Here is a 17,292-nt window from a genome sequence, read left to right on the forward strand (position 1 = left end):
ACGGAAAGCCAGTGGAGGGGGTGTAAACCCCGAAAAAAGTGTGCGCGTCCGGTGTGGTCTAGTGGCTAGGATACCTGGCTTTCACCCAGGAGGCCCGGGTTCGATTCCCGGTACCGGAATGTAATTTTTTCGGAACAAATCACGACAAGTTTGGACAGAGCGAAATGCTGTTTTCACGTCCTCCTCGCGTTATAGCTACTGGTTCATAAACGTGAGCTGAAAACAGTCGAGAGAAACGGGCACGCAATGAAATTACTACGAGCAGCGGAATAAAGGGAGGAGAGACGCTGGTCCACTGTTGGACTGCTACCATAGAAATGTTACCTGTAAATACGCAGAGCTACTCCCTCTAAGTGCTGGAAGACAGTGTGCACCGAGGCCCGTTAGCTCAGTTGGTTAGAGCGTCGTGCTAATAACGCGAAGGTCGTGGGTTCGATCCCCCCACGGGCCAATACGATTTTTCTATTTCAAAAAGGCAACGCCTATTTCGGCGGGGAAGTGTGGTGACTAAGAAATCGTGTGGGAGCAGATAGGGGACCCGAAAGCGACTTGTCGGGACGCGCTAAAACACTTCACAGGTCACAGCACGCTGAACACACTGTTTCTCGTCCGATCACCGCTACTGCGCGACGCTGGGCGTTGTCAGTGCTTGGGCGGGTGACCGCCTGCGAACACAGGGCGCTGCCGACAGTTTCAATTCGTATTTCTCTTTTCTCGTCGGTTTCGGAGCTGCAGCGCTATTCGGTCAAGGGCACTGGCGCCACGTTTTGCCTCTCGGTATGCCAAGTCGCGCCGTGCGGCCACAGTGAAATGAAGGAGCGTGTTGTAAAATTTTCAACAAAGAAAAAAAGAAATGTACTAGTAATAAAACTGAATTTGTCTGACAGAACATGTAAAATCACACAATGCACGATAACAGGCAGCAGGTCTTTACTTGAGGCATAAGTAATGTTGTGCCCGCCTCGCCATACCTCTCTCAGTCGTTTCGCGTGCTTGTCCTTCTGATATAGGCCGATTGGAGAGCGTCAGCTCTCGCGTCAGCCGAGCAAAGTCGAGACTCAAGCGGAATCGACGCACACAATATAGGGTGGCCTGCAGCGAGTAAGAGGGGGAAAGAAACATTAATTTAAGGACGCGTGGCAAAAGTACTCATACGCAGAAGTAAAACGGAGGCTGCGGTGGCCGGGAATCGAACCCGGATCAACTGCTTGGAAGGCAACTATGCTGACCATTACACCACCACCGCACGGTTTTCTTCTGCGCACGCCCCGCTGTGTCTGCTTCCCGCCTGTCGGCGGCGGCCGAAGGTGGTCGCAGCAGTAGGCGCATTACGGGGTAGGCGAGCGCATCCAGACAGCGTCTCTACGCACATTTCGCGTCCTTTGGCAAGAGTCGTCGCGTGCGTGTGCCGCAACACTACTAAGACGATCGCGTTCGGGCGTCATTTTTAAGCAGTGCAGCGCAGGATTCAGCGTTTGTAGCATTCTCTCGAGAGGATGCCACGGCGCTGGACGGCAGTCCCACTTTCCCTTCAGACGTCTGCCGCGGAAAGCACAAGGAAGCTGCGAACTAGCTGGGCATCGGTGGTTCAGTGGTAGAATGCTCGCCTGCCACGCGGGCGGCCCGGGTTCGATTCCCGGCCGATGCATCATTTTGTTTTTCCCCGATAGTGGAGCTGCGAGTCTTTCGCACTCGAAGTGCGTGGGCCACGAGAATGGACCGCGGGATTCCGTGTGGAAACAGCCAAACACGCAGCGCGCACGTCTTCTCGTTTGGACTCCTGCGTGCTATTGTACATACTGGCGTCGGCCTAGCATCGCAAGTTGCCTGCAGCGCTGGGAATGCACGTGTAGTAACAGAAAAAATGAGCCAGCAAGTGCAGACTCTCTACCACTAGTATTTGCTACTTGCCGAGATTCCAGAAGGTTTGGCAATCACGTGCCTCGGTAGCGCAGTAGGCAGCGCGTAAGTCTCATAATCTTAAGGTCGTGAGTTCGATCCTCACCCGGGGCATTTAATTTACTTTCGTTCACAGCTGAATTGACGGCTCTGGGGTTGAGAAGGAGCAAAACAGCTTGTAGTTTGTTATCCACAAGGTTTCAACAACTCAGCGTGAAAATGCTTACTTCCCGTTATTACTACTTGCAGTTCTTTTGTGAAATTTTCAAGAAAAAATGTACTAGTACTAAAACTGAATTTCGTATGATATAACATGTAAAGTCACACAGTGTATGGCCTGCTATACCTGTATAACGACAGGCTGCAGGTCTTTACTTGCGAAATAAGTAAATAAATATTACTACTCACAGGTTTGCTTTTCCTCCTACCCCTGTAACAACGAGGCCAAAAGCAACGGACTGTGACTTTTGCCATGCGCGCCTCGGCATGGGAGCGCGAAAAGATGGTCGCAAACAGGGAAAGTGCGACACGGAAAGCCAGTGGAGGGGGTGGAAACCCCGAAAAAAGTGTGCGCGTCCGGTGTGGTCTAGTGGCTAGGATACCTGGCTTTCACCCAGGAGGCCCGGGTTCGATTCCCGGTACCGGAATGTAATTTTTTCGGAACAAATCACGACAAGTTTGGACAGAGCGAAATGCTGTTTTCACGTCCTCCTCGCGTTATAGCTACTGGTTCATAAACGTGAGCTGAAAACAGTCGAGAGAAACGGGCACGCAATGAAATTACTACGAGCAGCGGAATAAAGGGAGGAGAGACGCTGGTCCACTGTTGGACTGCTACCATAGAAATGTTACCTGTAAATACGCAGAGCTACTCCCTCTAAGTGCTGGAAGACAGTGTGCACCGAGGCCCGTTAGCTCAGTTGGTTAGAGCGTCGTGCTAATAACGCGAAGGTCGTGGGTTCGATCCCCCCACGGGCCAATACGATTTTTCTATTTCAAAAAGGCAACGCCTATTTCGGCGGGGAAGTGTGGTGACTAAGAAATCGTGTGGGAGCAGATAGGGGACCCGAAAGCGACTTGTCGGGACGCGCTAAAACACTTCACAGGTCACAGCACGCTGAACACACTGTTTCTCGTCCGATCACCGCTACTGCGCGACGCTGGGCGTTGTCAGTGCTTGGGCGAGTGACCGCCTGCGAACACAGGGCGCTGCCGACAGTTTCAATTCGTATTTCTCTTTTCTCGTCGGTTTCGGAGCTGCAGCGCTATTCGGTCAAGGGCACTGGCGCCACGTTTTGCCTCTCGGTATGCCAAGTCGCGCCGTGCGGCCACAGTGAAAAGAAGGAGCGTGTTGTAAAATTTTCAACAAAGAAAAAAAGAAATGTACTAGTAATAAAACTGAATTTGTCTGACAGAACATGTAAAATCACACAATGCACGATAACAGGCAGCAGGTCTTTACTTGAGGCATAAGTAATGTTGTGCCCGCCTCGCCATACCTCTCTCAGTCGTTTCGCGTGCTTGTCCTTCTGATATAGGCCGATTGGAGAGCGTCAGCTCTCGCGTCAGCCGAGCAAAGTCGAGACTCAAGCGGAATCGACGCACACAATATAGGGTGGCCTGCAGCGAGTAAGAGGGGGAAAGAAACATTAATTTAAGGACGCGTGGCAAAAGTACTCATACGCAGAAGTAAAACGGAGGCTGCGGTGGCCGGGAATCGAACCCGGATCAACTGCTTGGAAGGCAACTATGCTGACCATTACACCACCACCGCACGGTTTTCTTCTGCGCACGCCCCGCTGTGTCTGCTTCCCGCCTGTCGGCGGCGGCCGAAGGTGGTCGCAGCAGTAGGCGCATTACGGGGTAGGCGAGCGCATCCAGACAGCGTCTCTACGCACATTTCGCGTCCTTTGGCAAGAGTCGTCGCGTGCGTGTGCCGCAACACTACTAAGACGATCGCGTTCGGGCGTCATTTTTAAGCAGTGCAGCGCAGGATTCAGCGTTTGTAGCATTCTCTCGAGAGGATGCCACGGCGCTGGACGGCAGTCCCACTTTCCCTTCAGACGTCTGCCGCGGAAAGCACAAGGAAGCTGCGAACTAGCTGGGCATCGGTGGTTCAGTGGTAGAATGCTCGCCTGCCACGCGGGCGGCCCGGGTTCGATTCCCGGCCGATGCATCATTTTGTTTTTCCCCGATAGTGGAGCTGCGAGTCTTTCGCACTCGAAGTGCGTGGGCCACGAGAATGGACCGCGGGATTCCGTGTGGAAACAGCCAAACACGCAGCGCGCACGTCTTCTCGTTTGGACTCCTGCGTGCTATTGTACATACTGGCGTCGGCCTAGCATCGCAAGTTGCCTGCAGCGCTGGGAATGCACGTGTAGTAACAGAAAAAATGAGCCAGCAAGTGCAGACTCTCTACCACTAGTATTTGCTACTTGCCGAGATTCCAGAAGGTTTGGCAATCACGTGCCTCGGTAGCGCAGTAGGCAGCGCGTAAGTCTCATAATCTTAAGGTCGTGAGTTCGATCCTCACCCGGGGCATTTAATTTACTTTCGTTCACAGCTGAATTGACGGCTCTGGGGTTGAGAAGGAGCAAAACAGCTTGTAGTTTGTTATCCACAAGGTTTCAACAACTCAGCGTGAAAATGCTTACTTCCCGTTATTACTACTTGCAGTTCTTTTGTGAAATTTTCAAGAAAAAATGTACTAGTACTAAAACTGAATTTCGTATGATATAACATGTAAAGTCACACAGTGTATGGCCTGCTATACCTGTATAACGACAGGCTGCAGGTCTTTACTTGCGAAATAAGTAAATAAATATTACTACTCACAGGTTTGCTTTTCCTCCTACCCCTGTAACAACGAGGCCAAAAGCAACGGACTGTGACTTTTGCCATGCGCGCCTCGGCATGGGAGCGCGAAAAGATGGTCGCAAACAGGGAAAGTGCGACACGGAAAGCCAGTGGAGGGGGTGTAAACCCCGAAAAAAGTGTGCGCGTCCGGTGTGGTCTAGTGGCTAGGATACCTGGCTTTCACCCAGGAGGCCCGGGTTCGATTCCCGGTACCGGAATGTAATTTTTTCGGAACAAATCACGACAAGTTTGGACAGAGCGAAATGCTGTTTTCACGTCCTCCTCGCGTTATAGCTACTGGTTCATAAACGTGAGCTGAAAACAGTCGAGAGAAACGGGCACGCAATGAAATTACTACGAGCAGCGGAATAAAGGGAGGAGAGACGCTGGTCCACTGTTGGACTGCTACCATAGAAATGTTACCTGTAAATACGCAGAGCTACTCCCTCTAAGTGCTGGAAGACAGTGTGCACCGAGGCCCGTTAGCTCAGTTGGTTAGAGCGTCGTGCTAATAACGCGAAGGTCGTGGGTTCGATCCCCCCACGGGCCAATACGATTTTTCTATTTCAAAAAGGCAACGCCTATTTCGGCGGGGAAGTGTGGTGACTAAGAAATCGTGTGGGAGCAGATAGGGGACCCGAAAGCGACTTGTCGGGACGCGCTAAAACACTTCACAGGTCACAGCACGCTGAACACACTGTTTCTCGTCCGATCACCGCTACTGCGCGACGCTGGGCGTTGTCAGTGCTTGGGCGAGTGACCGCCTGCGAACACAGGGCGCTGCCGACAGTTTCAATTCGTATTTCTCTTTTCTCGTCGGTTTCGGAGCTGCAGCGCTATTCGGTCAAGGGCACTGGCGCCACGTTTTGCCTCTCGGTATGCCAAGTCGCGCCGTGCGGCCACAGTGAAAAGAAGGAGCGTGTTGTAAAATTTTCAACAAAGAAAAAAAGAAATGTACTAGTAATAAAACTGAATTTGTCTGACAGAACATGTAAAATCACACAATGCACGATAACAGGCAGCAGGTCTTTACTTGAGGCATAAGTAATGTTGTGCCCGCCTCGCCATACCTCTCTCAGTCGTTTCGCGTGCTTGTCCTTCTGATATAGGCCGATTGGAGAGCGTCAGCTCTCGCGTCAGCCGAGCAAAGTCGAGACTCAAGCGGAATCGACGCACACAATATAGGGTGGCCTGCAGCGAGTAAGAGGGGGAAAGAAACATTAATTTAAGGACGCGTGGCAAAAGTACTCATACGCAGAAGTAAAACGGAGGCTGCGGTGGCCGGGAATCGAACCCGGATCAACTGCTTGGAAGGCAACTATGCTGACCATTACACCACCACCGCACGGTTTTCTTCTGCGCACGCCCCGCTGTGTCTGCTTCCCGCCTGTCGGCGGCGGCCGAAGGTGGTCGCAGCAGTAGGCGCATTACGGGGTAGGCGAGCGCATCCAGACAGCGTCTCTACGCACATTTCGCGTCCTTTGGCAAGAGTCGTCGCGTGCGTGTGCCGCAACACTACTAAGACGATCGCGTTCGGGCGTCATTTTTAAGCAGTGCAGCGCAGGATTCAGCGTTTGTAGCATTCTCTCGAGAGGATGCCACGGCGCTGGACGGCAGTCCCACTTTCCCTTCAGACGTCTGCCGCGGAAAGCACAAGGAAGCTGCGAACTAGCTGGGCATCGGTGGTTCAGTGGTAGAATGCTCGCCTGCCACGCGGGCGGCCCGGGTTCGATTCCCGGCCGATGCATCATTTTGTTTTTCCCCGATAGTGGAGCTGCGAGTCTTTCGCACTCGAAGTGCGTGGGCCACGAGAATGGACCGCGGGATTCCGTGTGGAAACAGCCAAACACGCAGCGCGCACGTCTTCTCGTTTGGACTCCTGCGTGCTATTGTACATACTGGCGTCGGCCTAGCATCGCAAGTTGCCTGCAGCGCTGGGAATGCACGTGTAGTAACAGAAAAAATGAGCCAGCAAGTGCAGACTCTCTACCACTAGTATTTGCTACTTGCCGAGATTCCAGAAGGTTTGGCAATCACGTGCCTCGGTAGCGCAGTAGGCAGCGCGTAAGTCTCATAATCTTAAGGTCGTGAGTTCGATCCTCACCCGGGGCATTTAATTTACTTTCGTTCACAGCTGAATTGACGGCTCTGGGGTTGAGAAGGAGCAAAACAGCTTGTAGTTTGTTATCCACAAGGTTTCAACAACTCAGCGTGAAAATGCTTACTTCCCGTTATTACTACTTGCAGTTCTTTTGTGAAATTTTCAAGAAAAAATGTACTAGTACTAAAACTGAATTTCGTATGATATAACATGTAAAGTCACACAGTGTATGGCCTGCTATACCTGTATAACGACAGGCTGCAGGTCTTTACTTGCGAAATAAGTAAATAAATATTACTACTCACAGGTTTGCTTTTCCTCCTACCCCTGTAACAACGAGGCCAAAAGCAACGGACTGTGACTTTTGCCATGCGCGCCTCGGCATGGGAGCGCGAAAAGATGGTCGCAAACAGGGAAAGTGCGACACGGAAAGCCAGTGGAGGGGGTGTAAACCCCGAAAAAAGTGTGCGCGTCCGGTGTGGTCTAGTGGCTAGGATACCTGGCTTTCACCCAGGAGGCCCGGGTTCGATTCCCGGTACCGGAATGTAATTTTTTCGGAACAAATCACGACAAGTTTGGACAGAGCGAAATGCTGTTTTCACGTCCTCCTCGCGTTATAGCTACTGGTTCATAAACGTGAGCTGAAAACAGTCGAGAGAAACGGGCACGCAATGAAATTACTACGAGCAGCGGAATAAAGGGAGGAGAGACGCTGGTCCACTGTTGGACTGCTACCATAGAAATGTTACCTGTAAATACGCAGAGCTACTCCCTCTAAGTGCTGGAAGACAGTGTGCACCGAGGCCCGTTAGCTCAGTTGGTTAGAGCGTCGTGCTAATAACGCGAAGGTCGTGGGTTCGATCCCCCCACGGGCCAATACGATTTTTCTATTTCAAAAAGGCAACGCCTATTTCGGCGGGGAAGTGTGGTGACTAAGAAATCGTGTGGGAGCAGATAGGGGACCCGAAAGCGACTTGTCGGGACGCGCTAAAACACTTCACAGGTCACAGCACGCTGAACACACTGTTTCTCGTCCGATCACCGCTACTGCGCGACGCTGGGCGTTGTCAGTGCTTGGGCGAGTGACCGCCTGCGAACACAGGGCGCTGCCGACAGTTTCAATTCGTATTTCTCTTTTCTCGTCGGTTTCGGAGCTGCAGCGCTATTCGGTCAAGGGCACTGGCGCCACGTTTTGCCTCTCGGTATGCCAAGTCGCGCCGTGCGGCCACAGTGAAAAGAAGGAGCGTGTTGTAAAATTTTCAACAAAGAAAAAAAGAAATGTACTAGTAATAAAACTGAATTTGTCTGACAGAACATGTAAAATCACACAATGCACGATAACAGGCAGCAGGTCTTTACTTGAGGCATAAGTAATGTTGTGCCCGCCTCGCCATACCTCTCTCAGTCGTTTCGCGTGCTTGTCCTTCTGATATAGGCCGATTGGAGAGCGTCAGCTCTCGCGTCAGCCGAGCAAAGTCGAGACAAGTCGAGACTCAAGCGGAATCGACGCACACAATATAGGGTGGCCTGCAGCGAGTAAGAGGGGGAAAGAAACATTAATTTAAGGACGCGTGGCAAAAGTACTCATACGCAGAAGTAAAACGGAGGCTGCGGTGGCCGGGAATCGAACCCGGATCAACTGCTTGGAAGGCAACTATGCTGACCATTACACCACCACCGCACGGTTTTCTTCTGCGCACGCCCCGCTGTGTCTGCTTCCCGCCTGTCGGCGGCGGCCGAAGGTGGTCGCAGCAGTAGGCGCATTACGGGGTAGGCGAGCGCATCCAGACAGCGTCTCTACGCACATTTCGCGTCCTTTGGCAAGAGTCGTCGCGTGCGTGTGCCGCAACACTACTAAGACGATCGCGTTCGGGCGTCATTTTTAAACAGTGCAGCGCAGGATTCAGCGTTTGTAGCATTCTCTCGAGAGGATGCCACGGCGCTGGACGGCAGTCCCACTTTCCCTTCAGACGTCTGCCGCGGAAAGCACAAGGAAGCTGCGAACTAGCTGGGCATCGGTGGTTCAGTGGTAGAATGCTCGCCTGCCACGCGGGCGGCCCGGGTTCGATTCCCGGCCGATGCATCATTTTGTTTTTCCCCGATAGTGGAGCTGCGAGTCTTTCGCACTCGAAGTGCGTGGGCCACGAGAATGGACCGCGGGATTCCGTGTGGAAACAGCCAAACACGCAGCGCGCACGTCTTCTCGTTTGGACTCCTGCGTGCTATTGTACATACTGGCGTCGGCCTAGCATCGCAAGTTGCCTGCAGCGCTGGGAATGCACGTGTAGTAACAGAAAAAATGAGCCAGCAAGTGCAGACTCTCTACCACTAGTATTTGCTACTTGCCGAGATTCCAGAAGGTTTGGCAATCACGTGCCTCGGTAGCGCAGTAGGCAGCGCGTAAGTCTCATAATCTTAAGGTCGTGAGTTCGATCCTCACCCGGGGCATTTAATTTACTTTCGTTCACAGCTGAATTGACGGCTCTGGGGTTGAGAAGGAGCAAAACAGCTTGTAGTTTGTTATCCACAAGGTTTCAACAACTCAGCGTGAAAATGCTTACTTCCCGTTATTACTACTTGCAGTTCTTTTGTGAAATTTTCAAGAAAAAATGTACTAGTACTAAAACTGAATTTCGTATGATATAACATGTAAAGTCACACAGTGTATGGCCTGCTATACCTGTATAACGACAGGCTGCAGGTCTTTACTTGCGAAATAAGTAAATAAATATTACTACTCACAGGTTTGCTTTTCCTCCTACCCCTGTAACAACGAGGCCAAAAGCAACGGACTGTGACTTTTGCCATGCGCGCCTCGGCATGGGAGCGCGAAAAGATGGTCGCAAACAGGGAAAGTGCGACACGGAAAGCCAGTGGAGGGGGTGTAAACCCCGAAAAAAGTGTGCGCGTCCGGTGTGGTCTAGTGGCTAGGATACCTGGCTTTCACCCAGGAGGCCCGGGTTCGATTCCCGGTACCGGAATGTAATTTTTTCGGAACAAATCACGACAAGTTTGGACAGAGCGAAATGCTGTTTTCACGTCCTCCTCGCGTTATAGCTACTGGTTCATAAACGTGAGCTGAAAACAGTCGAGAGAAACGGGCACGCAATGAAATTACTACGAGCAGCGGAATAAAGGGAGGAGAGACGCTGGTCCACTGTTGGACTGCTACCATAGAAATGTTACCTGTAAATACGCAGAGCTACTCCCTCTAAGTGCTGGAAGACAGTGTGCACCGAGGCCCGTTAGCTCAGTTGGTTAGAGCGTCGTGCTAATAACGCGAAGGTCGTGGGTTCGATCCCCCCACGGGCCAATACGATTTTTCTATTTCAAAAAGGCAACGCCTATTTCGGCGGGGAAGTGTGGTGACTAAGAAATCGTGTGGGAGCAGATAGGGGACCCGAAAGCGACTTGTCGGGACGCGCTAAAACACTTCACAGGTCACAGCACGCTGAACACACTGTTTCTCGTCCGATCACCGCTACTGCGCGACGCTGGGCGTTGTCAGTGCTTGGGCGAGTGACCGCCTGCGAACACAGGGCGCTGCCGACAGTTTCAATTCGTATTTCTCTTTTCTCGTCGGTTTCGGAGCTGCAGCGCTATTCGGTCAAGGGCACTGGCGCCACGTTTTGCCTCTCGGTATGCCAAGTCGCGCCGTGCGGCCACAGTGAAAAGAAGGAGCGTGTTGTAAAATTTTCAACAAAGAAAAAAAGAAATGTACTAGTAATAAAACTGAATTTGTCTGACAGAACATGTAAAATCACACAATGCACGATAACAGGCAGCAGGTCTTTACTTGAGGCATAAGTAATGTTGTGCCCGCCTCGCCATACCTCTCTCAGTCGTTTCGCGTGCTTGTCCTTCTGATATAGGCCGATTGGAGAGCGTCAGCTCTCGCGTCAGCCGAGACAAGTCGAGACTCAAGCGGAATCGACGCACACAATATAGGGTGGCCTGCAGCGAGTAAGAGGGGGAAAGAAACATTAATTTAAGGACGCGTGGCAAAAGTACTCATACGCAGAAGTAAAACGGAGGCTGCGGTGGCCGGGAATCGAACGCGGATCAACTGCTTGGAAGGCAACTATGCTGACCATTACAACACCACCGCACGGTTTTCTTCTGCGCACGCCCCGCTGTGTCTGCTTCCCGCCTGTCGGCGGCGGCCGAAGGTGGTCGCAGCAGTAGGCGCATTACGGGGTAGGCGAGCGCATCCAGACAGCGTCTCTACGCACATTTCGCGTCCTTTGGCAAGAGTCGTCGCGTGCGTGTGCCGCAACACTACTAAGACGATCGCGTTCGGGCGTCATTTTTAAGCAGTGCAGCGCAGGATTCAGCGTTTGTAGCATTCTCTCGAGAGGATGCCACGGCGCTGGACGGCAGTCCCACTTTCCCCTCAGACGTCTGCCGCGGAAAGCACAAGGAAGCTGCGAACTAGCTGGGCATCGGTGGTTCAGTGGTAGAATGCTCGCCTGCCACGCGGGCGGCCCGGGTTCGATTCCCGGCCGATGCATCATTTTGTTTTTCCCCGATAGTGGAGCTGCGAGTCTTTCGCACTCGAAGTGCGTGGGCCACGAGAATGGACCGCGGGATTCCGTGTGGAAACAGCCAAACACGCAGCGCGCACGTCTTCTCGTTTGGACTCCTGCGTGCTATTGTACATACTGGCGTCGGCCTAGCATCGCAAGTTGCCTGCAGCGCTGGGAATGCACGTGTAGTAACAGAAAAAATGAGCCAGCAAGTGCAGACTCTCTACCACTAGTATTTGCTACTTGCCGAGATTCCAGAAGGTTTGGCAATCACGTGCCTCGGTAGCGCAGTAGGCAGCGCGTAAGTCTCATAATCTTAAGGTCGTGAGTTCGATCCTCACCCGGGGCATTTAATTTACTTTCGTTCACAGCTGAATTGACGGCTCTGGGGTTGAGAAGGAGCAAAACAGCTTGTAGTTTGTTATCCACAAGGTTTCAACAACTCAGCGTGAAAATGCTTACTTCCCGTTATTACTACTTGCAGTTCTTTTGTGAAATTTTCAAGAAAAAATGTACTAGTACTAAAACTGAATTTCGTATGATATAACATGTAAAGTCACACAGTGTATGGCCTGCTATACCTGTATAACGACAGGCTGCAGGTCTTTACTTGCGAAATAAGTAAATAAATATTACTACTCACAGGTTTGCTTTTCCTCCTACCCCTGTAACAACGAGGCCAAAAGCAACGGACTGTGACTTTTGCCATGCGCGCCTCGGCATGGGAGCGCGAAAAGATGGTCGCAAACAGGGAAAGTGCGACACGGAAAGCCAGTGGAGGGGGTGTAAACCCCGAAAAAAGTGTGCGCGTCCGGTGTGGTCTAGTGGCTCGGATACCTGGCTTTCACCCAGGAGGCCCGGGTTCGATTCCCGGTACCGGAATGTAATTTTTTCGGAACAAATCACGACAAGTTTGGACAGAGCGAAATGCTGTTTTCACGTCCTCCTCGCGTTATAGCTACTGGTTCATAAACGTGAGCTGAAAACAGTCGAGAGAAACGGGCACGCAATGAAATTACTACGAGCAGCGGAATAAAGGGAGGAGAGACGCTGGTCCACTGTTGGACTGCTACCATAGAAATGTTACCTGTAAATACGCAGAGCTACTCCCTCTAAGTGCTGGAAGACAGTGTGCACCGAGGCCCGTTAGCTCAGTTGGTTAGAGCGTCGTGCTAATAACGCGAAGGTCGTGGGTTCGATCCCCCCACGGGCCAATACGATTTTTCTATTTCAAAAAGGCAACGCCTATTTCGGCGGGGAAGTGTGGTGACTAAGAAATCGTGTGGGAGCAGATAGGGGACCCGAAAGCGACTTGTCGGGACGCGCTAAAACACTTCACAGGTCACAGCACGCTGAACACACTGTTTCTCGTCCGATCACCGCTACTGCGCGACGCTGGGCGTTGTCAGTGCTTGGGCGGGTGACCGCCTGCGAACACAGGGCGCTGCCGACAGTTTCAATTCGTATTTCTCTTTTCTCGTCGGTTTCGGAGCTGCAGCGCTATTCGGTCAAGGGCACTGGCGCCACGTTTTGCCTCTCGGTATGCCAAGTCGCGCCGTGCGGCCACAGTGAAAAGAAGGAGCGTGTTGTAAAATTTTCAACAAAGAAAAAAAGAAATGTACTAGTAATAAAACTGAATTTGTCTGACAGAACATGTAAAATCACACAATGCACGATAACAGGCAGCAGGTCTTTACTTGAGGCATAAGTAATGTTGTGCCCGCCTCGCCATACCTCTCTCAGTCGTTTCGCGTGCTTGTCCTTCTGATATAGGCCGATTGGAGAGCGTCAGCTCTCGCGTCAGCCGAGCAAAGTCGAGACTCAAGCGGAATCGACGCACACAATATAGGGTGGCCTGCAGCGAGTAAGAGGGGGAAAGAAACATTAATTTAAGGACGCGTGGCAAAAGTACTCATACGCAGAAGTAAAACGGAGGCTGCGGTGGCCGGGAATCGAACGCGGATCAACTGCTTGGAAGGCAACTATGCTGACCATTACAACACCACCGCACGGTTTTCTTCTGCGCACGCCCCGCTGTGTCTGCTTCCCGCCTGTCGGCGGCGGCCGAAGGTGGTCGCAGCAGTAGGCGCATTACGGGGTAGGCGAGCGCATCCAGACAGCGTCTCTACGCACATTTCGCGTCCTTTGGCAAGAGTCGTCGCGTGCGTGTGCCGCAACACTACTAAGACGATCGCGTTCGGGCGTCATTTTTAAGCAGTGCAGCGCAGGATTCAGCGTTTGTAGCATTCTCTCGAGAGGATGCCACGGCGCTGGACGGCAGTCCCACTTTCCCCTCAGACGTCTGCCGCGGAAAGCACAAGGAAGCTGCGAACTAGCTGGGCATCGGTGGTTCAGTGGTAGAATGCTCGCCTGCCACGCGGGCGGCCCGGGTTCGATTCCCGGCCGATGCATCATTTTGTTTTTCCCCGATAGTGGAGCTGCGAGTCTTTCGCACTCGAAGTGCGTGGGCCACGAGAATGGACCGCGGGATTCCGTGTGGAAACAGCCAAACACGCAGCGCGCACGTCTTCTCGTTTGGACTCCTGCGTGCTATTGTACATACTGGCGTCGGCCTAGCATCGCAAGTTGCCTGCAGCGCTGGGAATGCACGTGTAGTAACAGAAAAAATGAGCCAGCAAGTGCAGACTCTCTACCACTAGTATTTGCTACTTGCCGAGATTCCAGAAGGTTTGGCAATCACGTGCCTCGGTAGCGCAGTAGGCAGCGCGTAAGTCTCATAATCTTAAGGTCGTGAGTTCGATCCTCACCCGGGGCATTTAATTTACTTTCGTTCACAGCTGAATTGACGGCTCTGGGGTTGAGAAGGAGCAAAACAGCTTGTAGTTTGTTATCCACAAGGTTTCAACAACTCAGCGTGAAAATGCTTACTTCCCGTTATTACTACTTGCAGTTCTTTTGTGAAATTTTCAAGAAAAAATGTACTAGTACTAAAACTGAATTTCGTATGATATAACATGTAAAGTCACACAGTGTATGGCCTGCTATACCTGTATAACGACAGGCTGCAGGTCTTTACTTGCGAAATAAGTAAATAAATATTACTACTCACAGGTTTGCTTTTCCTCCTACCCCTGTAACAACGAGGCCAAAAGCAACGGACTGTGACTTTTGCCATGCGCGCCTCGGCATGGGAGCGCGAAAAGATGGTCGCAAACAGGGAAAGTGCGACACGGAAAGCCAGTGGAGGGGGTGTAAACCCCGAAAAAAGTGTGCGCGTCCGGTGTGGTCTAGTGGCTCGGATACCTGGCTTTCACCCAGGAGGCCCGGGTTCGATTCCCGGTACCGGAATGTAATTTTTTCGGAACAAATCACGACAAGTTTGGACAGAGCGAAATGCTGTTTTCACGTCCTCCTCGCGTTATAGCTACTGGTTCATAAACGTGAGCTGAAAACAGTCGAGAGAAACGGGCACGCAATGAAATTACTACGAGCAGCGGAATAAAGGGAGGAGAGACGCTGGTCCACTGTTGGACTGCTACCATAGAAATGTTACCTGTAAATACGCAGAGCTACTCCCTCTAAGTGCTGGAAGACAGTGTGCACCGAGGCCCGTTAGCTCAGTTGGTTAGAGCGTCGTGCTAATAACGCGAAGGTCGTGGGTTCGATCCCCCCACGGGCCAATACGATTTTTCTATTTCAAAAAGGCAACGCCTATTTCGGCGGGGAAGTGTGGTGACTAAGAAATCGTGTGGGAGCAGATAGGGGACCCGAAAGCGACTTGTCGGGACGCGCTAAAACACTTCACAGGTCACAGCACGCTGAACACACTGTTTCTCGTCCGATCACCGCTACTGCGCGACGCTGGGCGTTGTCAGTGCTTGGGCGGGTGACCGCCTGCGAACACAGGGCGCTGCCGACAGTTTCAATTCGTATTTCTCTTTTCTCGTCGGTTTCGGAGCTGCAGCGCTATTCGGTCAAGGGCACTGGCGCCACGTTTTGCCTCTCGGTATGCCAAGTCGCGCCGTGCGGCCACAGTGAAAAGAAGGAGCGTGTTGTAAAATTTTCAACAAAGAAAAAAAGAAATGTACTAGTAATAAAACTGAATTTGTCTGACAGAACATGTAAAATCACACAATGCACGATAACAGGCAGCAGGTCTTTACTTGAGGCATAAGTAATGTTGTGCCCGCCTCGCCATACCTCTCTCAGTCGTTTCGCGTGCTTGTCCTTCTGATATAGGCCGATTGGAGAGCGTCAGCTCTCGCGTCAGCCGAGCAAAGTCGAGACAAGTCGAGACTCAAGCGGAATCGACGCACACAATATAGGGTGGCCTGCAGCGAGTAAGAGGGGGAAAGAAACATTAATTTAAGGACGCGTGGCAAAAGTACTCATACGCAGAAGTAAAACGGAGGCTGCGGTGGCCGGGAATCGAACCCGGATCAACTGCTTGGAAGGCAACTATGCTGACCATTACACCACCACCGCACGGTTTTCTTCTGCCCACGCCCCGCTGTGTCTGCTTCCCGCCTGTCGGCGGCGGCCGAAGGTGGTCGCAGCAGTAGGCGCATTACGGGGTAGGCGAGCGCATCCAGACAGCGTCTCTACGCACATTTCGCGTCCTTTGGCAAGAGTCGTCGCGTGCGTGTGCCGCAACACTACTAAGACGATCGCGTTCGGGCGTCATTTTTAAGCAGTGCAGCGCAGGATTCAGCGTTTGTAGCATTCTCTCGAGAGGATGCCACGGCGCTGGACGGCAGTCCCACTTTCCCTTCAGACGTCTGCGCGGAAAGCACCAGGCAGCACGTCGCGCGGAGCTCCGCAGCCGTCGTCGGTTTGTTTACTTCGCCGGACTTAGGCGCTTCGTTCTTCGTGATTTCATCTTTCACGGTCTGTAAGTAACATCATGTCGACATTTTCGAGAGCTAACACCGCTCAGTGTGTATTTGATAGAAGTGCTGTCCGCCCTACCGCGTTTGAAATACACGAATGGTTATTCGAAGACTTAAAAATACCGGAAGAAATTGTAGACACCTTTCAATTGGACTTTGTACAATATTGCTTGTTCTTAAAATTTACCTCTGGGGACATGTGTGAAAAATTTGTTGCTAAATTTGGTGGCACTCGTCGTTTTAAGCATTCCGACGGCAGTATTAGTAATGTGCAAATTGTGGCGTCAGGGTTTGGAATTCGATCTGTCCGTGTTTTTAATGTACCGCCGGAATGCCCTGATCAAATTTTGTCTCGTGCCTTGTCGCGATTTGGTGACGTTTTGAACATTACCATGGAGAAATGGTCCAGTGCCTATCGTTACAAAGTTGCTAGTGGTGTCCGTAGTGTACGGATGGACCTGAAACAACACATCCCTTCGTACTTTGTAATCGGTGGGGTTCGTGCACAGGTCTCATATATCGGGCAACCGCCGACATGTGCCGTCTGTCATTCTACGGAACATTTGAGGGGTGACTGCCCTCGACGGCGGCCTGTTCAGTTACCACGCGAAGATGTTGTGGGTGGAGGCGTAACATTGGTGCCCCTTCTGAGCGAGGTTGTAGCCGGAAGACCCTTTCCCGGTCCGACCGACCGACCGGCCGAGCGACCGACGGCCGTTGCTTCCGTCGAAGACACGTCTGTCGCGGGACATCGTAACACGACTGTCGGGCAGGAGGAAATGGAGGTTGTCCAGGACCCGCCTGCCTCGACCGACCGTGATGATGCCGAAAGGGAGGGACGCTCCTTTACTGCTGATGCCGTTGACTCGGCATCGGTGGAGGTGACAGACGCTTCTTTACCCCCGCCGCCCCTTCCGGTGCCTACTTCTGCCGATAGTGTCACGCCTTCAGCGGAAACTAAAAAGCCGCGTCGCCCGCGGGGCAAAGGTAAACAGGTTAAGGATCCGAACCCGGTCACCCTCGCGCATCCGCCAGCCACGGAGAGTGGCAGTGAAAGTGA

At 52.1% G+C, this 17,292-nt stretch overlaps 31 non-coding genes across 31 annotated transcripts; 26 read left to right on the plus strand and 5 right to left on the minus strand.

Moving 5' to 3' along the window:
- The first annotated feature begins 47 nt into the window (after positions 1–47).
- Trnae-uuc (transfer RNA glutamic acid (anticodon UUC)) lies at positions 48–119 on the plus strand. The gene has a single exon. It is a non-coding gene; the product is annotated as a tRNA-Glu (tRNA).
- Positions 120–377: 258 nt separating this feature from the next.
- On the plus strand, positions 378–451 carry Trnai-aau (transfer RNA isoleucine (anticodon AAU)). The gene has a single exon. It is a non-coding gene; the product is annotated as a tRNA-Ile (tRNA).
- Positions 452–1,174: 723 nt separating this feature from the next.
- Positions 1,175–1,246, minus strand: Trnag-ucc (transfer RNA glycine (anticodon UCC)). The gene has a single exon. It is a non-coding gene; the product is annotated as a tRNA-Gly (tRNA).
- Positions 1,247–1,577: 331 nt separating this feature from the next.
- On the plus strand, positions 1,578–1,648 carry Trnag-gcc (transfer RNA glycine (anticodon GCC)). Its single transcript has one exon. It is a non-coding gene; the product is annotated as a tRNA-Gly (tRNA).
- Positions 1,649–1,940: 292 nt separating this feature from the next.
- Trnam-cau (transfer RNA methionine (anticodon CAU)) lies at positions 1,941–2,013 on the plus strand. Its single transcript has one exon. It is a non-coding gene; the product is annotated as a tRNA-Met (tRNA).
- A 461-nt stretch (positions 2,014–2,474) lies between these two features.
- Trnae-uuc (transfer RNA glutamic acid (anticodon UUC)) lies at positions 2,475–2,546 on the plus strand. Its single transcript has one exon. It is a non-coding gene; the product is annotated as a tRNA-Glu (tRNA).
- Positions 2,547–2,804: 258 nt separating this feature from the next.
- Positions 2,805–2,878, plus strand: Trnai-aau (transfer RNA isoleucine (anticodon AAU)). Its single transcript has one exon. It is a non-coding gene; the product is annotated as a tRNA-Ile (tRNA).
- Positions 2,879–3,601: 723 nt separating this feature from the next.
- On the minus strand, positions 3,602–3,673 carry Trnag-ucc (transfer RNA glycine (anticodon UCC)). The gene has a single exon. It is a non-coding gene; the product is annotated as a tRNA-Gly (tRNA).
- A 331-nt stretch (positions 3,674–4,004) lies between these two features.
- On the plus strand, positions 4,005–4,075 carry Trnag-gcc (transfer RNA glycine (anticodon GCC)). The gene has a single exon. It is a non-coding gene; the product is annotated as a tRNA-Gly (tRNA).
- Positions 4,076–4,367: 292 nt separating this feature from the next.
- Trnam-cau (transfer RNA methionine (anticodon CAU)) lies at positions 4,368–4,440 on the plus strand. Its single transcript has one exon. It is a non-coding gene; the product is annotated as a tRNA-Met (tRNA).
- Positions 4,441–4,901: 461 nt separating this feature from the next.
- Trnae-uuc (transfer RNA glutamic acid (anticodon UUC)) lies at positions 4,902–4,973 on the plus strand. The gene has a single exon. It is a non-coding gene; the product is annotated as a tRNA-Glu (tRNA).
- Positions 4,974–5,231: 258 nt separating this feature from the next.
- Trnai-aau (transfer RNA isoleucine (anticodon AAU)) lies at positions 5,232–5,305 on the plus strand. Its single transcript has one exon. It is a non-coding gene; the product is annotated as a tRNA-Ile (tRNA).
- Positions 5,306–6,028: 723 nt separating this feature from the next.
- On the minus strand, positions 6,029–6,100 carry Trnag-ucc (transfer RNA glycine (anticodon UCC)). The gene has a single exon. It is a non-coding gene; the product is annotated as a tRNA-Gly (tRNA).
- A 331-nt stretch (positions 6,101–6,431) lies between these two features.
- Trnag-gcc (transfer RNA glycine (anticodon GCC)) lies at positions 6,432–6,502 on the plus strand. Its single transcript has one exon. It is a non-coding gene; the product is annotated as a tRNA-Gly (tRNA).
- Positions 6,503–6,794: 292 nt separating this feature from the next.
- On the plus strand, positions 6,795–6,867 carry Trnam-cau (transfer RNA methionine (anticodon CAU)). Its single transcript has one exon. It is a non-coding gene; the product is annotated as a tRNA-Met (tRNA).
- Positions 6,868–7,328: 461 nt separating this feature from the next.
- Trnae-uuc (transfer RNA glutamic acid (anticodon UUC)) lies at positions 7,329–7,400 on the plus strand. The gene has a single exon. It is a non-coding gene; the product is annotated as a tRNA-Glu (tRNA).
- A 258-nt stretch (positions 7,401–7,658) lies between these two features.
- On the plus strand, positions 7,659–7,732 carry Trnai-aau (transfer RNA isoleucine (anticodon AAU)). The gene has a single exon. It is a non-coding gene; the product is annotated as a tRNA-Ile (tRNA).
- A 733-nt stretch (positions 7,733–8,465) lies between these two features.
- Trnag-ucc (transfer RNA glycine (anticodon UCC)) lies at positions 8,466–8,537 on the minus strand. The gene has a single exon. It is a non-coding gene; the product is annotated as a tRNA-Gly (tRNA).
- A 331-nt stretch (positions 8,538–8,868) lies between these two features.
- Positions 8,869–8,939, plus strand: Trnag-gcc (transfer RNA glycine (anticodon GCC)). Its single transcript has one exon. It is a non-coding gene; the product is annotated as a tRNA-Gly (tRNA).
- A 292-nt stretch (positions 8,940–9,231) lies between these two features.
- Trnam-cau (transfer RNA methionine (anticodon CAU)) lies at positions 9,232–9,304 on the plus strand. Its single transcript has one exon. It is a non-coding gene; the product is annotated as a tRNA-Met (tRNA).
- A 461-nt stretch (positions 9,305–9,765) lies between these two features.
- Trnae-uuc (transfer RNA glutamic acid (anticodon UUC)) lies at positions 9,766–9,837 on the plus strand. Its single transcript has one exon. It is a non-coding gene; the product is annotated as a tRNA-Glu (tRNA).
- A 258-nt stretch (positions 9,838–10,095) lies between these two features.
- Positions 10,096–10,169, plus strand: Trnai-aau (transfer RNA isoleucine (anticodon AAU)). The gene has a single exon. It is a non-coding gene; the product is annotated as a tRNA-Ile (tRNA).
- Positions 10,170–11,295: 1,126 nt separating this feature from the next.
- On the plus strand, positions 11,296–11,366 carry Trnag-gcc (transfer RNA glycine (anticodon GCC)). The gene has a single exon. It is a non-coding gene; the product is annotated as a tRNA-Gly (tRNA).
- A 292-nt stretch (positions 11,367–11,658) lies between these two features.
- Positions 11,659–11,731, plus strand: Trnam-cau (transfer RNA methionine (anticodon CAU)). Its single transcript has one exon. It is a non-coding gene; the product is annotated as a tRNA-Met (tRNA).
- Positions 11,732–12,192: 461 nt separating this feature from the next.
- On the plus strand, positions 12,193–12,264 carry Trnae-uuc (transfer RNA glutamic acid (anticodon UUC)). The gene has a single exon. It is a non-coding gene; the product is annotated as a tRNA-Glu (tRNA).
- A 258-nt stretch (positions 12,265–12,522) lies between these two features.
- Trnai-aau (transfer RNA isoleucine (anticodon AAU)) lies at positions 12,523–12,596 on the plus strand. The gene has a single exon. It is a non-coding gene; the product is annotated as a tRNA-Ile (tRNA).
- A 1,126-nt stretch (positions 12,597–13,722) lies between these two features.
- Positions 13,723–13,793, plus strand: Trnag-gcc (transfer RNA glycine (anticodon GCC)). The gene has a single exon. It is a non-coding gene; the product is annotated as a tRNA-Gly (tRNA).
- A 292-nt stretch (positions 13,794–14,085) lies between these two features.
- On the plus strand, positions 14,086–14,158 carry Trnam-cau (transfer RNA methionine (anticodon CAU)). Its single transcript has one exon. It is a non-coding gene; the product is annotated as a tRNA-Met (tRNA).
- A 461-nt stretch (positions 14,159–14,619) lies between these two features.
- On the plus strand, positions 14,620–14,691 carry Trnae-uuc (transfer RNA glutamic acid (anticodon UUC)). Its single transcript has one exon. It is a non-coding gene; the product is annotated as a tRNA-Glu (tRNA).
- A 258-nt stretch (positions 14,692–14,949) lies between these two features.
- Trnai-aau (transfer RNA isoleucine (anticodon AAU)) lies at positions 14,950–15,023 on the plus strand. Its single transcript has one exon. It is a non-coding gene; the product is annotated as a tRNA-Ile (tRNA).
- A 733-nt stretch (positions 15,024–15,756) lies between these two features.
- Positions 15,757–15,828, minus strand: Trnag-ucc (transfer RNA glycine (anticodon UCC)). Its single transcript has one exon. It is a non-coding gene; the product is annotated as a tRNA-Gly (tRNA).
- Between the last annotated feature and the right edge of the window lie 1,464 nt (positions 15,829–17,292).

The sequence above is a fragment of the Schistocerca gregaria genome, chromosome 2 (assembly GCF_023897955.1).
Source record: "Schistocerca gregaria isolate iqSchGreg1 chromosome 2, iqSchGreg1.2, whole genome shotgun sequence".
Taxonomy (NCBI): domain Eukaryota; kingdom Metazoa; phylum Arthropoda; class Insecta; order Orthoptera; family Acrididae; genus Schistocerca; species Schistocerca gregaria.